General features: G+C 36.1%; 1 long non-coding RNA gene across 1 annotated transcript; it reads right to left on the reverse strand.

Annotated features, from left to right (window-relative positions):
• Positions 1–2830: 2830 nt before the first annotated feature.
• On the reverse strand, positions 2831–15009 carry LOC106730467. The gene is made up of 4 exons (XR_001366929.2): positions 14148–15009; positions 5730–5865; positions 4500–4587; positions 2831–3682 (listed from the first exon to the last, which is right to left on the reverse strand). It is a non-coding gene; the product is annotated as an uncharacterized LOC106730467 (long non-coding RNA).
• Positions 15010–18495: the final 3486 nt, after the last annotated feature.

Below are 18495 nucleotides of genomic sequence, written 5' to 3' on the forward strand. Positions count from 1 at the left end.
AGAATGATAGTCACTCATAAACATGTTTGAAAGAGTGAAAGATGAATGAATCAGTCTGAACTGCTTCTGTGGGGTCTGCCTCCTTCTTTGATGCATTGCTAATTGGCCCAGCTCGCCTGTGCATATCAGGGGGAAACACTAATTGGGAAACATTCTCTGTCTTTTAGTCTTAATTGTTGAAAGATCAGTCGTCATAGTGTGAAGAACTCAGACTTCAGCTGTAACACTGCTGCACTAATTCTTTTCTTTATAATTGATCTTGCTCCAATGTATGCAGTGTAGGGACATCTGAAAATGTGCTCCACTGATATATTCCATAAAAGATCTCATAAGACTGATGTTGTGCAACTTTCCCTAATTTAAGGAAAGAAAAAAGTTGATATCTGGGGGATTATATACTCCTTTTCAAAAAAAAATGGATTATGGTTATTCATTCTCAAATTCCCTGGACCTGAGCAGTGGGGTTAAATTTAGCCTGGTACCTTGCAACGAAATGAAAACTAACCATAATGTTGCTATTAACTTAAGTTGCTTTTATAACTACTGCATGAAAGGCTGACCCAGACATTAAAACAACAGGGAGCTTTTAAGACAGAGAGAGAGAGGAGAGAGAGAGAGAGAGAGAGAGAGAGAGAGAGACCCAAACCTCACTTCCAGGGATTCTAATTTAATTAGTGTGGGGGTAAGCTCAGGAATGGGTATTTTTAGAGCTTTACCCATTGCTTCTAATATGTAACCAATGGTCCAGCTCATGGATAAACTGGAGCATTTATAAGGCAGTTGGAATCAGGAAAAATGCAGTCAGGGCGGCTGCAGCTATGAGGACAAGCTGGGCTGAGGAGAGGGCATTTTCAAGTAAGACTAGACAGGGAAACAGTTGCTTATGTGAAGAACACCGACACACTGGTCAACCATAGAATGCTTCTGGTTCTAGTTATCCTGGGCTGTGTGAGAAAACTGGTACTTCTCAGGCTAGAAGAAAGCCATGGCCCTCTATTCTTTGCGTTATAAACACACTCAGTTTTCCCTCTAACTGTTCCTGCCCACTTTCCAGCGCCAGCCTGGTTTCTGTGAGGGTGCTGGCATCTTCCTTCTGCTTTGAAAAGCTCTCTGTGGCTGGTTTGACACAGAGTTTCACAGCACGTTCATGACTTCAGGGACCCAGCAGACACACCCGAGGCTGCTTCACCGTGTACATCTGCTTGTCCTCTATGTTGGAGCAGAAGGGCAATTCAGGCTCAAGGTCTTAGAATCTTGGTCTCTTCTAATCTCTTAGCTGTTTCTGTCGTAAACCATGTAGACTATAACTAAATAATTTTAAGCTGCTGGTAGAAAAGCATTTTTGTACATCTAGAACCTATGAACCTTTTCTCTCTCTTTTTCCTTTATATTTGACTCTATCCACCTATCTCTCTATTCTATATCTATGTCTCTATGTAGCTATGTATACAGGTATCTTATATATGAAACTTATGCAAGGAATTTATTGCCTCGGAAAGTAATCTCAAAAACAGTAACAACAAAAATGGAAGAATATTAAGGTGTACACGTCTGAACAAAATGTTAAAAGCTCTCTATCAATTGTGAGACCAGATAAAATGAACGCATAATGGGCATCTGTGGTAGAACAAAAGCATATCTGATCTTTGTCGCCAGTTCCTGACACAGAGCTTCAAAAACTCTGGGAATTGCCTGAGTGCTAGGAGTGTCTTTGTTATGGTAATGAAGTGACCCAGGGTGGGTTCTGGATGGGGGCTGGCCACCAGAAAGACCCACCCTGTGATTGAGGGTTGGAGCTTTGGGCCAGCCTGACCCCCGGGGAGGGAGTTGGAGCTAGAGACTGAACTGAGCCTCAAGGAATCTGGGGCCCCTGAAGTAGGAATGTAATGCTAAGCTGAATTTGAAAAAGAGAACTTGAAGCAATATCTTCTGGTATCTTTTAAATTGTCAGGTAATATAACAAAGTCGATGAAAATATCCTTAAATATAGTCACTACCCATCCATTTCAGGAGAAATGCTTGAAGGAGTAACTATGGTTATTGATTTTATTTATTTATTAAAATAATCAATTATCTCTTGAAATTATTATATTTTATATTATCTAGATTATATTTATATACATATAAGACAAACAAAATGTTTGGCTCTTGCTTTTAAAGTTAACTTTTTTCATAGTCTCACTCTGTGAAACATCTCAAAATTAAACAAAATATTTCTTAGGCTGAGTCATTTTCCCCAATCCTAGAAGAGTGAGTGTTAGTCTAGAATAGCTTTTGTGATTTAGTTTTCATGCATTTGCCAAGTTAAGTGCATCTTAATGTAAAAGTCAGTTAATATTAACTATTCTAAGAAGCAAGCTGAACAAATCTGGGTTCAGACTTCCTCTTAATTACTTTACTGTTTATTCTCTTCACTGTGTGGAACTGAACACACCGTAAGAGTTGGCTGCACAAAAAGTAGAACTCCCTTCCCTTGACTTAATCTTTCTTCAGCTGTCTAACAACATGGTGTCACAGTTGGGCTTTTCTGCATAATCTTCCTGGCTGTATAAAGTGTATCTTCTAGGCTGGGATCAACAGCTATGCACCTGTACTTAACTTTCTAAAGCTTCATAGTTGCTTTCTATTTGTAATGAATGGAAGGCACCATTACTTTGGAAATGAACAGCGTGAAAAATACTGGCAATCCAAGCTTGCCATGCAATTTAAATTTCAAAGTGCACAAGAACTTTCCATGAGAATTTTATGTAATTGTATTTTCCCCAAGAAGTAGTTTTTTTTTTCACTCTGTACCATGTCTTCTGCTTTATTTATTCATGTAACAGCGTAGTCTATGTTTACATGAGTCCAGTAAAATCCTCTATTTGAAAATTGGAATGAAATGGAAGTCCCTTGGATATCTGCCTTTACCCAAGAGAGATTTCACTCTGGCTCGATAGCAAAATATACTGGCAGTGTTGAGCTAAATTGACATAAAAATCTTGCTATAACTCTTGCACACCCGACCGCCTCACTTCTGGTTTCTGTTTCTTCAATGTTATAATTTTTCTGACTTTTGGTAAACATATTACTCACAATAAAACACAGAGACATAAATCAGGGCTACAGAATGAGGCAGGAGAGGCCGGGGGCACATTCATCACAGGTGGGGCAGGGTGAACTAGCAGACACTGTTTGAGAATCGATTCGATCTTGCGTCTGTCAGGTGTCACAGACAAGTTTTACCCAAGCGACGTGTGTGCTTTGTGGTCTCCTCTTCTGCTGACTTGTGGGTGAGATTATAAAAACAGAATACCTCATTAGGATGTATAACCAAAACCTGCCTACCTTGCAAGGTGGTTGTGAGGATCAAAAATATGTGAAAAATTCTTTTAAGTAGTAAAGAGATACATGGACACTGGGGAAAAAAAAACAAAACCCAAAAACAACAGGTAGTCAGACTTCAGAACCTCACTTCTAGCCACTGCTGAGATTGCCTTTCAAAAACGAGCGTAAATGCACCTGGATCAAAACCAACATGGAAGGCTTATTTTCTTTATTCTTTCCCTCCAGAATGCTTATATTTGTTGTCATAATTAGTCCTGGGAGCTTTAAGAATTTATAGACGATTACAGTGGTCCCCATCATTCTAGACCCAGGCAGTTGACTCTTTGTTTTCCATCTTAGGTGTTTTCATGTTGTTCTAGTATAGAAAGTCATGCAAGAAAAAAAAATGTCATCAAGTAATTCGCATTAAATTGTTAAAGAGAGAACACTTTCAGGAAATTTACATTTTAAGTAAGAGGACATAGGAATTGGGAAACGGGTAAGCCCGAGGGAAATAATTACAAACGCAATTTCAATATCTCCTTGAATTCTTTGGGAGGAAATGAGCTTCTAATCATCCTTGAAAGCAAAGCATTTAAAGCGATCATCCACGCTCCTCAACGCGAGCCAGCAGGTAGCTGGGTATGTGTGTGAGTGGAATGGCCTCTTGCCCTGCAGGGTGCTGGCCCATTCAGGCCATCATGTATTTACTTTTTAGGACGAAGTAAAAAACAAAGGCACAGACCTGTGTAATTTTTAAAACGGTATTAGCCTCCTCCTCACAGAGTTACAAGTATCTCAAGTTACAAATAATATGAAACACTTCCTTCTGTAAAAGTTTGACAGTTCTGAAGGCTGCAGTCCTCTTTATATAGACCAGAAACCTGAGAATTTATGTAATGGGGGTCAGAAGAATCTTGCCATTACTGGGACTGCTTGTCTCCGAGTTGGGTTCAAAGGGATATGGTAGCAAAGACTCCGTTCCCCACTTTGATGACAGTCGAAAGACTATAGGCCCTCATTAATCTTTGCTTTTGTTTTTAGCTTATTATTCTTCCCTTCTATGCCAGACTCTTTTTTTCCCCTAGGTTTATTATTTTATTTTTTAAAACTCTGACAGCTCTATTGAGGTATAGGTGGTATACAAAGACATGCACATATTTATTGGTACAAGTTGATGAGTTCAGACTTACACAAACATTTGTGACACCACAGTCAAGGGAAGAGACATCCAGCACCTCCCAAAGGTTCCTGTTTCCCTTTGCTTTTGTTTTTGTTTTTCTGTGGGAAGAAGACTAAACGTGAGATCGACCCTCAGCCAGACGTCTTACATAAAAACTATTAACCCTCAATTCTGTGTCACTTAGAGCGCACTCCTTGTAGGCTGGCTTTCACATGTGACACACCAAGCTGGTCTCTTTGTTGGCACAGCTGTGGGCCTTTCCCAGTCCTGGCTTGCCTCACTTCACCTGAGGTAAGGGCTTAACTTAAACACACGCGCTCTGGCAGCACCTGGTGCCGAGCACGTTGTCCGCCTTGCCGCTCCCTCCTTTAGGCTTTGGGGCGTCTCGCTCTTGTGGTACGGCTCTTACCCCGGTTTTACACGCACCTTTTTCGTGTCTGCTTTTAAGTCTCTTGTGTTTCTGCCCTAAAGCTTAGTGTGCGCCTTAGCATTATTTTCTAATCACCTCTTTTCACCACATGTGGAGGCAAGGAATAATTTTTATTCCTAAAGCTTCAATTATACTACCAATATCAGGATTTCTTAATCAGTTTGAGGTTTATGGATCCCCTTAAGAACTTGATCAAATTTAAGGGCCTTTCCTCCAGTGAGCAAGTCCCTAATGGACTGACCTTTATCACTATGAGATGTCCTTTTCACTCTCTATTTATGATTCATGCTTTAATGTCTATGTAGCCACTTCGGCTTTATTTTGGTTAGTATTTTTACGGTATGTATTTTTCTATCCTTTTACTTTTAATCTATTTGTCTTTAAATCTACAGTATGTCTCTTACAGACAGCATATTTGAATCATCTTTTTTCTTTGTTTTTAAACCATTCTGTCAGTGTCTGCCTTTAGATTGCAGTCTTTAATCCTTTGACATTAATGTAATTATTGCTAAAGTAGGATTTATGTCTGCCATTTTGCTATTTGTTTTCCATATGTCTTACATCTTTCCTGAGCTTTAAATCCTATATTTTATGACCTGTGGGACAGATTCACTTACATATTCCATAGAAAATATAAGTATGTCCAAAACTGAATCTGTATTGATCTCCATTACATTATTTCTTCTGTGCTTTCCTTCCCAAGGAAGGCTAACATAGTCCATTCAATTATATGAAAAATCTAATTAGCACTGTTACATTTCCATCTTCAGTGACCCCATCCAGTGACTCACAGACACCTGCAAATACTACCTCCCCAGCGTCTCCTGAATGCATGTACTTTTCTGATAACCTCTCCGCCCAGGCTCCCATCACAGCGTTCTCTTTGATGTCTCTGCCTCTTCTTTCTCTACTTTCTGGTCTCCATTTCATAGTTAGATTGGTATTTCTAAAAAACAAAAGAAGTATAATCATATTAGCTTAAAAATCTCAGTGGTTCCCACTGCTCTAGATTTTATAGTGCTTTTCAAGACCCTGACTGACTTAGTCCCTTCTCACCTTTCTGTTGCCATCTCTCACCTCCTAAACACCCAGTCCCTGATGAGCCAAACCTCTTCCGGCCACCTGACCACCTCTTATTCTCTACATGCAAAAAAATTATTTTGTATTCAAATAAAATTAGAAAACCTGAGTAGCCCTTACATCCTACAAAGATATAAAACATGGCATCTCAATATTTTTAAGAACTGTATTTATGTTTTTACATATGTTTGAGAAATGCATACAGAGTGTTTCACTGTAGGTGCTTCTGAGTCTACCATTCCATGGCTTCCTGAATTTTTTTCTCTTTGAAGTCTTCTGTGGTATGAATATTAACTTTTTTTCCCTAAGGAATTATGTGGCATGTCATAGTAGCTTTTTTTTTTTTTTTTTTTTTTTTTGGCCATATTAAAGTAACCATTTTGCTACTGCTGTACAACAGGTACACTGTTTATGTTGGCATTTTAGGATTCGTTGAAACTGTATAATTTTTCCATAAATACTTTTATGGAAAAAATTTTTTTTTGATTTAAGGGAATCTCTTTACCACATATACGCAGATACAATTTTCTTGACTTTACAAATATTCTCTTCCCTTTTCAGGGGAAAATTTGAGGATGGGCAACTCAGGAGAACCAGTGAAGCATGTAGTTATCCAGATCTGGACAATTTCATATTTGTTAAATTGGAACTTTGTCTAGTTCAAAAAAATTTAAACTTCTTCATCCACTCTGTTTAAAAATTTTTAACAATTTGTTCAAAGCCTCTAAAGAAGGTTGCAGTCATCTGTTCTTATGCTATGCATGGGGGCTGATCTTAAATACACTAAATGTCGGGTGTAGGAACTAAAACGAAGCCTGATATGGGAAACTACTTTCACTTATGGTTCATTGGTTTTTGTACCAATATTTTTTATACACTTCAGTGCAAGTCTCGTCAGTTAATCTTACTTTATGAGTAAGCTAAGTAACCCAAGTTACATTTCTTTAAGCCTGTTTTACTACTACGGCACTTTGAAAAAGTGGTCAGTAACCAGCTTCTTAACTGGCAAGGAGCTCCATGAACCATGTGCTGGAGCATCTATTTTCAATGTGGGTATCTGTGAATGGTAACGTTTTCCTTCATGTAAGTGCCTATTAAAAGAGTTTCAAAATTTACAAATGCCAAATATTTTCATGGTCACTTGCATGTAGTAATCTAGGAAATATTCAAAGAAATTCTGAAAACCAATTGTATCTAACCAGCCTAAAATTGTGCAACCATGATGTATATAATAAAGAATTTGAAACAGATACTGAGCTTGCTATTTGAATGATTAAAATAGTTCTGTTCTCAAATGTCTTCTCATTGTCAGATTTATCTTTGAGGACAGGATTGCTCAATAGTTTAGAAAGATATAGCTGTGATGACTAATTTTTATAACTCTTGTCCATTTCCATGTTAAATATATAATGCTTTTAATTAGGTGGCTTAAAACTGTCATAAATAGGATGTGTATTTACTTTGCTTGTAACTTTGTTACATAACCAATTTGAAAAATAAAACTTTGAATTCAGTAAAAAAAAAAAAAAAAAAAAAAAAAAGCTCTCACCGATGGCTTTCTGTTAGAAACATATTCCATTCTGCCCTCTTTTTTTCTGTAGCTAGTTCTTATCAAAGCTTAAGGCCTACATCTGATAATTACTCTGTTCAAAGAAAATTCCTCGGTACTTCTATTTGAATTACCTTCTTCTAATATTTACTTCTGTAAATCCTGCACTTATAATCACTAACATCAATATTTTAGAAATTTATTTTGTGTCTCTGGTCACTAGATAAGCTCAAATTCCATGAAAACAGGAACTTTTAAATTTTAATTTTTTACTGTATCTTGTCGTACTTTCCCTAAGACCTAGTAGTTACCAAATGAATATTTATTGAATAAATGGATGGATATCTCAGTTTCCCTTAGCATGCCATTTTGAATCAGTCATTCATAAATTGTTGAACTTAGAAAAAGTTATTTCGAGTTCTATTTTGTACTGACTCTTGGGGAAGGAACCAACTCACTCAATTTTTAGGCGATTTCTCATTCAGACAATGCAGGTGGGATCAAGTGCATACACACAGATGATCTAAAAATAATTTTTAAATTTTTATGAAAACCTGTAACATCTCTTCTTATCTCTCAAACTTTGAAATTCAAGAGTCCTGTCTCAAAATTTGAAAGCTATTTCAATGTTAAATAAGAATTCTACTACTATACAAGAAGTTTCCTCCCTGTGATTCTGTTATAACTTTATTAATATGTAGGTTCCTGGCAATCCATGTGAGAAGACATCATTTTCACATGAGGTGCCTCCACAAACGGTATTTTCCTTGCAATTATTGTTCTAGTGACAAAAAATTAGACCAAAGTCTTCAATGTACACTGTGACATAAAGTTTATCAAGTTCCTTTCCTGGGAGGTTGGAGACCATTATTCGTATATAGGGTGGATCATTCTCCTTAAATGCATTAAACTACACTTTCCACAGTGAAACACAACAAAACCTCAAAAGACTTGGCCTTCAATGTCCTTTCCGTTCACTTTTGAGAAGTAAATTCTTGATTATTTATAATTAGAAAATGAAGAATAAAATAATCCTCTAAATCAGTCTTTCTGAAAGTGTCATATGAGGACTATCTAAAAACTCACTTGAGGGATTTGTTTAAAATTCAAATTTATGATCCATGTACATAGAAACAGTCGTACCGCAGGCTGCCGATAATCAATGTTTTGCAACATTAACAGAGAGCAGATCTAAGATGAAACTGTTCTTTACACACGACCCTGTGAGATGTAGTAGGGTTTATCTCTGAAAGAATTTTATTTATGAAAATTTTCTGTTATTAGATTTCTTGTAATTTCAGCAAATATATCACTTTATTTGAAAAATGTAACTAAATGTCTTGTGATGTAAAAAAGTTAGAAACAAAAGAATATAGGTATTACTGTGTCTCAGTAAAGATTCGCTGTTTGGAACAACAAAAAAATCATCTGAGGTAAATCATTGCCATAGGAGGGTTGTTGACTAGAAACATTTTTTCATTAGAATACAGTTTGTGACACTCAGGCAGCGTAACATACAAATGCACTGTCATCTATAAATTGAAGTTTAAAAGTTTTTTGTTTTGTTTTCTAGAAAAACACAACTTCCTACTAATTTGGCCTTATAAAAACAAATAGCATATTTAAAATGCTCTGTTTTTATGCATATGACTTTATTTGGGGTAAACAGGAATATGAGCAGATACGGGCATGTTATAATAACATGAGATGATACAAAACAGTTTTAAATGATGCAATAATGTGTATTTATAGTTCTGTTTGTATAGCGCTCAAGATTTTAGACCATTTTTTTAGTTCATTGAGTTTGAAATTTTACTATTTCTGCTATGCCCTAGAAGGACATAAAGCACCTGGGGGAGAAACTGCAAAAGAAAATATTACTCCCTATGAAATGTGAATACCTGTGCCGTCTCTCAGGTGTAGGAAATACATTTATTATGGATTAGCCTTTCCCCAAAGGGAGGTGCTCTATGGAAATAACTGCCAGTAACAATGGATGGCTATTTAATTGTTTTATGGTAGTTCTGAAAAGCCTGCCTTGTCATTTTATAATAATAAGTCACAGCCTGAAAAAAAGGAGAATTTCTCCAGCAAAGATCCTCTCCTTTCATTTACTTCTTTCCTCTGTTGAATATGCAAAATAAACAGAATACCAAGGACGGGTATTTTTTTTCTCTGTCTTCTTCCTCTGTTGGAACAATGCTGAGACTAAACTTTCTGTAATACAGGAGTTGGGAAGACTTCTGTTATGAAGACTGTGACTTTCTTATTGTTGCTGAAAATTATAATAGAGGTTATTTATCAAATACTTACAATGTGTCAGATCTTGCTACCTGCACAATACACATAAAATGCTACTTAATCTTCACAATAAACCTGCAAGATAAGTTCATATTACTATCCTCAGATGAAGCAAATAAGACTCAGAGAGGTTGTATCACTGGCTCCAAGCCTTTAAGCTAATAAATCCTAGTTCAGGTGCTCAACTTTGATCTCTCTGACTCTAATGCCCGTGTTATTCAAGATTATTACCAAAAATCTTTTTTTTCAAAAACTTGCAACACTAAATTCTACATCAGTGAATGTATATGTCTGTCAAGGTAAAAAGTGAATCAAAGATAATTTCCAATGTTTGAAGATTACAATGTGTTATAAATAAACTAGACTTGAAATAGAAGATTATCCAGCTACTGTATTGAAAGTCATAGCCTGCAGAACTAAATAACTTAGATTGTAACCCAGTCACACACTTTTTCTTTAAAAGTGCACAGGATGAGTTTATGAACCTTAATATTCTCTTTAGGACCATCATTTTACAATTTTAGATTATACAAATATAAAGCATGATCTTGCTAAAAAATACCCCCTCCATTTTATAAGGCTTTTTATTTTGTCACTATTTTACTGAATTTTAGCTGTTTCACATTTAAATTCATTTATACTACTTCTCCTGTCCTTTGGAACGTCAGGCACGGGCTGGCTTAGCCATCAATCTCTATGCAAATAAAACTATCATACTGACAGAAATTCTCTTCTTTGATCAAACTTTAGTCCAGTTCCTCTGAGCTCTCTGCTCCACTAGGCCCAACCTTGGGCATCAGTCTCCGTCCTTGCAGAGTCCAGTTTTAGAAAAAATCCTGTTAAGCCACTTTAGAGAGACTCCCCACCCTCAGTGTCTGATGACCCTGGACTCTTGACCAGATTCCTCAATCCTCACCATCCCCCAGGTGATGTCTGATCCCTCTGGCCTGCCTCCGATACGAATCGTGTTTGGACAGTTTAGCAAGACTCAGCCTACCCTTTTAGTCATTTTCCCTCCCCTCGAGCCCCCAGCTCTGCTTCTCTGCTATAAATCCCCACTTTTCCTTGCTGTATTTGGAGTTGAGCCCCACCTCTCCCTTCGTACAAAACCCCCATTGCAGCAGTCCCTCTGAATGAAATCTGCCTTACTGTCTTTCACGAATGTCAGAATAATTTTTTTTTCTTTGACAACATCTCATTAGCTTTATCACAAACTTACTAAAAGAGAAATCAACATAGTTCATAAAATCCCTTCAGGATTCAGACAGGTGCTAATTAATCCTTTATCATTCTAAATTGTATTAGCAACCTGGTTTTTAAGATAAAATGAATAGCAAAAAAACCCCAATTTTACTATGAAACTAAGTGAGAATTTGAGGAAATCCAGGTCTTCCAACTGAAGTAACAACAACAACAACAGAAAAGAACTTACTTTTAACAGCAAGCTAATTAATAAAATGTTCTCTTTAGAAAATCCACGTCAGGCAAAGAATGACACCAAGTACCTGAAGAGCCGGGGTCTTCTAGGCTATTCAAATGTAATGGGTAGGTAAGGGAGTCATTGCTGTTTGGGGGCGGGGAGAGGGTAATGACTAGGTTGCTTCCTGTGCAATGTGCACAGTTAGTTTCCAAAGGAAAAGAGGGTATTTCTTTGGGAAAAGGACCTTAAACTAAGAGATTGTGACCTTTACTTTTTTCCCTTTGATGAGCTTCTCACTGAAGTCATGCATGGGGTTTACGAAAATTTCTAGGTCTTTTTATCTTTACCCAGAGGTTGCCCAGGCAGAGAACAAGTATCAAAGTAGGGAGAACTAATCTCCATTAGTAACACTATGTAGCTGTTCGATGATGTTTCATCACTGATGTTGAAACATCATCAATGGTAGGATGTAAGACACTGATGTTCGCAGACGTAGAGGCTGGCCTTCTTTTGGCTAAGTAAGCCCAAAAGTGTGGTAGCACTTTTTCAAGGGGGGAAGGTCAGTGGTCTGTATCTGTATCTCTGTCTCTGTCTCTATGTGTATTTGATATCTGGGTATAATATGGTACATTTCAGAAGGGGTTTTAGTGATTAATTAAAAAGATAAAATATAATCACTGGATGGTAAGGTTATAAGTTATATTTTTGCTGCATTTTATTTTTCACACTTCCCAGATTTTCTTCAGTGAAGGTATATGGCTTTTAAGTATGTGATTGCTCAAGCAAATGAAAAAGAGATTATATAATATTTAAACAACAAAATTAGTTAACTTGGTCAAAAAGTTGCACCATATTCATTCTTTTTAATCACTTATGAAATGCAACAAAAGATATTCTATAAATGCATTTTGCCAAATAACTGATTTCTATCTCTTAACAAGCAGTAAAATTAAGCAAAATTCAATAACAAAAACAAACCAAAAGAAGCTATACCTCTAGATAATTCACAAATTTTAAAAATCATAAAATTGGAAAGTTTTTAAAGCTAGGCAGTATACATATATTTAAGTAGATAATACAAAACTCATATGCTGCTAAAACAGTACTCTGAGAGGAATTTATGGCATTAACTGCATATTAGCAAAGGAGAGACACTGAAGATTAAACTAAGCATGCAATTTAAAAAATGTGAAAAAGAAGTTATAGGTGGAAACAGTACAACAAAAAGCAATAAAGATGTGAACATTGGTATGAACAGGCTAACATATTAGCAAATGTTTGCTGAAAGCACAATATTAGAATAAAGGAGTATTAATTACATAAATGATATAATCAACTGACATCAACTTTAACTGATAAATGTGAAATTTTTATGAAATAGGTAAGTTTCTAGAACAAATAAGAAGAATAAGATCTCTTGCCACTGATGGTTGTGCTAATATTTGAGGAATAAATATAGAATCTAACCATTAAATAATGTATAAAAGATTATTTTTAAAAAAAAGGAAGTCTTTCTTTAAACATGATAAAGCCACAATCATACAATCAATAAATTCTCACGAGATGGGTCATAATTAGCCTGAGAGAGTTAGATGAGATCCTTCCTCAAACACATACCCATTCTCTCCTCATGATAACCTGTAAGATTTTAAAGCTGCATGGATGAAAACTCAAGAGTTAAGTGAAAAAAAATTAAAAAACAAACAAACAAACAAAAAACTCAGAAGGCAATAATGAATGTGCTGTAATCTTTGGAGCTCAGGGGCCAGAGACCTGCCAGACTCTTCGATAAAAAATTCATGAGGGCCATATTCAAAGATTCGAAACAAACTAGAAAGGGACAGAGTATTACTGAGATTGCAACCCAGCCCGGATCCAGCTCAGCTTCTAATTGTATCCTGGTATCTAGCTTCTTATCCTCTCTGCTTAACAAAGGAAAGGGGACCACTCTGGGGAAAATAAAATAATCTACAGGCTTTTCTACACACTGCAGGTTTAAAATAAAAAGTATCAGCAACCACTGATGTGAAGAGGCAAGAGAATGGGACCAATAATCAAAAGGAAAAAGAGACAAGAGCAGTCAGCCCACAGATGATTCTAATATTGGAGTTACGGCAAGGTATTTAAAATAACTAAAGTCATGATTTTAAGTGTTAAATAAAATAGAGGAAATAAATAAATAAGGAATAATTGTGATATGGAAGTAGAATTGCAAGGAGGAAACAAATAAATATCCTAGAATCAAAAATATAGTGACGACTAAAAGTAAGACCTCATTGGATGCATTTAACAATAGACTGAACACACTGGAAGGTGAGATTAAAAAATTCAAAAGCAGGTCAATACAAAATATCCAAACTAAATGCAGAGAAGAAGAAAAGAAGAATGGAAAGGACAAAACAGAGCATAAGAGATATTAGAATATAGAGCTGAAGTGCCTGATGTTGTGTAATGGGAGTTCTAAGAATGGAGGAGAAAAAGAACAGTCATATCTGTAGTGGTAAAGGCTTGAAAAACTGATCACATACATAAAGTTATGAATTTCAGCAACTCCTAAGCAAGATGAATACAACTAAAAACACAAATGGGCATATTATAGTCAGACTGCAGTAATTCAGAAATAAAGAGAAATATCTTAAAGACAGTCACAGAAAAAAAAAATGATCGTCATCTTTAAAGGAGTAACAGTAAGACTGACAACTAACTCTGAACAAATTATATAAACCAAAAAAGCAATGAAATGATCTCTCTAACATGCTAAAAAAGAAGAAAAAATATATAGTCAAATTAGACATCTATATCCTGTTAATATATACCCACCAAAAATGAAGACTAACTAATGACATCTTTTAGAAATTAAAAGTTTAGAGACTTTTACCATTAGACCTGAATTTCCAAGAACTACTACAGGAACCAAGTCTTGCTGAAGGAACATGCTCCCAGAGGTAGAGACAGAACTCCAGAAATGAGTGAAGCGCACCAGGAAGGCTTAATATGTGAGTGACTTTAAAAGAATATTGGCTGTAAATGAGTTAAAGTGTTGCAAGGTTCTCACATTCTTTGAGAACTGGTCAAAGTACACATTTTAGGGTAAATTATTATAAGTCAAAGATGCATATTAATGCATTTAGTTGACATCATTCAAAGTAAATTGTGAGGCAAAAAGTTTTAATAGAAACAGACATTTCATAATCAAAAGTAGAATGAATAAATTATCATACATTCAAAGTACAATGGAATACTGTACAGTAGTAAATAAACCATTGCTATGTGCAACAACATGAATGAATCTGACATACATAATATTAAGTGAAGAAAGCTAAACAAAAAGACTGTACTTCATATATAATACCATACACATGAAGTTCAAGAAAAGGCAAAACTAATGTATGGGGTTTTGGAAAAGCTCAAACTTCACCTGGGTTCTGGGTTATTCCAGTGCATCTATGTATATAAATAGCTCTTGTAATGGTTTCAAAAGATGTCCACAAATTCTATGGCATGCCTTCCTCTGAGAGTCATAAATTCTCTTCTTGAAAGTGGGCTAACTCAGTGACTCACTTCTAATGAATAGAATAGAGTAGAAGTGACAGTGTGAGACTACAGGGACCATAAAGGCTTCCTCCTTGCTTGTCCCGCCTCTGTGTTCCCAGTCAGGGGGAATCTGGGTTCTGAGATGGGGACACTCACGCAGCCCTGGAGAGACAGTCACTAGGCAAGGCCACAGCAGGAACTGAGTTCTGCATTTTACAGCCACGTGAGGGAGTTCTCAGGGACGTGGTTGTTCCAGCCATATTATATGAAAAAATAGCCATCGCTAGAAATTTTTAAAATGTCATTCAAATATGTCACACACTGTTTCTGACCTACAATTTTGGCAAATTATTTAAAAGAATAACAATATTCAGTGTTATCATGGGTTTAAGAAAATGTTTATTTGTAACACCTTTCTAGAAGAAAGCATTTTGTATAAAGAAATTAGATAAATATGCTCTTTAATAATTCCACTTCTAGGAATGCAAATAAATAACTTTACAAAGATATACAGGGAAATAATAGTCTCACAGTGTTATTTATAATGGCAAAAACATAGAGCAATTTAAATGTCTGAAAGGAATGTATAGGTAAAATTAGTTGTGATGATCCATACTATTGACTCCTACATCGCTGTTATCAATAGTGGGAGATAATGCATCTAACTCAGAGAAATGAATTTTTTCTTAATATCTCTGCTATTCTTTTATTTATCTTTTAGTTGGTTTATAGACAGGAACAGAAAGATTCTAAGAGGGTTTAAAGCAGGTTTTCTTTTTAAAGACAAAGTGGCTAAAGCGCGGAGGCGAAGTTCGGGTTCCGGGTCACAGGGCCTTTCCCGGGTGAGCTGAACTGGAGCACAGGGCCCGGGCCCTGGACGCGGGGTTCTCCTCCGCACATCAGGTTACTGTAGCACCACACACCTGGAACTTTCTCCTTGATGAAAATGTCCAGTTAGACCTGCCAAATTTGAAACTGCTTACTTGCTATATCTCAGGGCAAAAAGGAAATACAATGACCAAGACGAGCTATCCATTTATTACCCGATAAACCATCGTTCAAGTCGTTTCTGCCGTTTACCACCTCTGTGACCTTGGTTAAAGCCCTTAACCTCCCTGAGCCCGTTACTTCAGCTGTAAAAATAATAGATTCTCCTCAAAATTTGAGGGAGAAACAAAATATCAACAGGATGTTTATGATGATCAGGCATCTTGCAGATGATCAATCATTGCTAATTCCATTACTTTTCATTATGGATAAATTTAAAACAACTATTAATGTTTCACCAAGTTGCACAGCCTAATTTTGCTTAATAAATGTTACTGACTGAGAGGCCCGTCTCGGGTAACAGTTGCTCAGTAACTGTGCTTAATCATAGTTAGATTTGGGAGCTTGCCTATTCTAGTCCAGTTTGGGCTTTCTTAATAGAGAATATGACAAAAAGTTCTTCAGTATAAATTCATTTTTTTTTGGTATGTTGTATTAAGAAGATATTACAGAATTTGATATATTGTTTGCAAAGCTTTTTATGGTTTTTAGGATAAAAATTTACTGCTAATTTGAGGGAAGGTGAGTAGTCATTTTACTGTCAAAATGCAGTTGCCAATCACAAATCATGAAGTTGTTTCTGGTAACAAATGTACCAGCATACTGTGTGCTTGAAGGCAATTATATACACAGTATGGATTGTTTCCTCTTCTCCAGGATATGGTTTTGCAAGTTGCAACAAACCTCTGTAGAACTGAGTTTAGGCAAAGTCATTAAGTTGAAATGATGTGGAATTATTTTCAGCTGGTCAAGCCATTTCAGTACACAAAACAGCATTTCCAAGTGGAAAGAAGTAGTAAATGAGCACCTTGCAGATGTTCGTAAACACAATCAACAGTTCATTATGATATCACGTATCACAAAGTAGGCAGGATCAAAAATAGACACAGGAGGTAATTACCGCAGGGAGCATCAGCGTGTTAAGTCCCGACTTATCTTCCCTGATGCCAGTCTCCTTCCTGTTGCTTTTATCAAGAGTAAGTAAAAAACTTCATTCTTCCCTTTCTTCCTTTTCCTTCCAATTAGATTATCAGTCACAGGATGCTGTCATGGAAAAGAGAAAATGTTTATTTTCACATGCACATTCTTTACATTCCTTTTGTATCTTGATAAGCACCACGAAGGGGAAAAAATAATTCCAATTCATCATGTGAATATAATTCTATTATCACATTGTACTTATTTCATAAATTGAGGTTTGGTATTAGTTTTGAAATGCTTGTGTCTACATTGAGTTTCTTAATTGGTTTTGGTGTTTTCTGCTTGCTTTTTATGTGGGTTAGAAGGGAGGCGGGCTTATGTGTGCTCAGATATTTAAAGAGTCAATATTCTTGCTATGACTCCTCCCTGAATTGTCAGAAAGTTTCTCAAATCCTTGTTCTTGTCTTCGCTTGGTCTATTTTTCCTATCATCCCGTGAGTCCACATATTGCTTATCTGATGCCTTTTGTTGGACTAGGAAGTCTCATTGCTAGTTTCTCTACTCTGGAGATAAATAAAATGTATCTGTGTACGCCTCTGCCTAGGTTGAAAATGAGAAACTTAGTGAGAAATTTTACCGATTTACTTTGAAATTTGTAAAGGATGGGAAAAAAGACTGTTTTTTTCCTTTTGTAATATGGAGTTTGTTTCCTTATAAAATTATCAAAATTATTTAGGGCTTCCTTAAGTTTACCCCTAATTATTTCATGTTTTTGATACTATTATAAATGACCTTTTAAAAATTTCAATTTAAACTCTTCACTAGAACATAAAAATATAACTGATTTTTATAAATAGACTTTGTATTATACAGCTTGCTAAATTCACTTATTAGTTCTGGGTAGCTTTTTTTTTTAGATTTCTTAGAAATTTTTACAAAGTTTATCATACAGTTTACACATAAAGGTGACTTTTATCTCTTTCTTTCTTGTATATAAGCATTTCATTTTTTCTTGTTTTAAGCCCGTGGTCAGAACTTTCAGTATAATGCTGAATAGAAAGGGAGAGAGAAAACCTACTTGCCTTACTTCTGAACCTGATGATTTTTGTAGGTTCCCTTTAACATACTGAGAAAATTCCCTTCTATTACTAGTCTGCAGATTTTTTGACATGAAATGGCATTAAATTGTCTTTCCTTTTTCTGTAACTGGTAAGAAGTAAGTTTTCTGTAACTAGTAAGAAGTGTCTTTTAGTAAGATAGTCACATTTTTGTTCTGATTTGCTAATATTTTGTTATTTATTGCTGCCTAACAATATTACCATAAATTATCAGCTTAAAACAACACACGTAACTTTCACTTTCCTGTTTGCTACTTAGGGAGCTTAGATGTCATCACTCCATCCTAACAAGTAAAAAACTGATGAACTGAAAAATCAGCAGCTCTTCTAAGATCTATCTGAGAATTAAGGCCAGAGGGCAAAGCACCACCCTTAAAAGTGGCGATACGGACAGGCGGACCCAGAGAATCCACAAACAGAAACCCATGAATCCCTACACGCACAGAAGCCCTTGAGCAGAACTCTGTGCAAGCCATTACCCAGGTAGGGAGACTGCACTGCAATGGAGGCCCTGCTGAGGAATTAGGAACATTTTGTTATTAGAAGGTACTTATACAATTCATGAAGTGTTACAGTGTTATTTGAATGTAGATTTGGATTAGTTGT

The sequence above is a fragment of the Camelus ferus genome, chromosome 26, assembly GCF_009834535.1.
Source record: "Camelus ferus isolate YT-003-E chromosome 26, BCGSAC_Cfer_1.0, whole genome shotgun sequence".
Lineage (NCBI taxonomy): Eukaryota > Metazoa > Chordata > Mammalia > Artiodactyla > Camelidae > Camelus > Camelus ferus.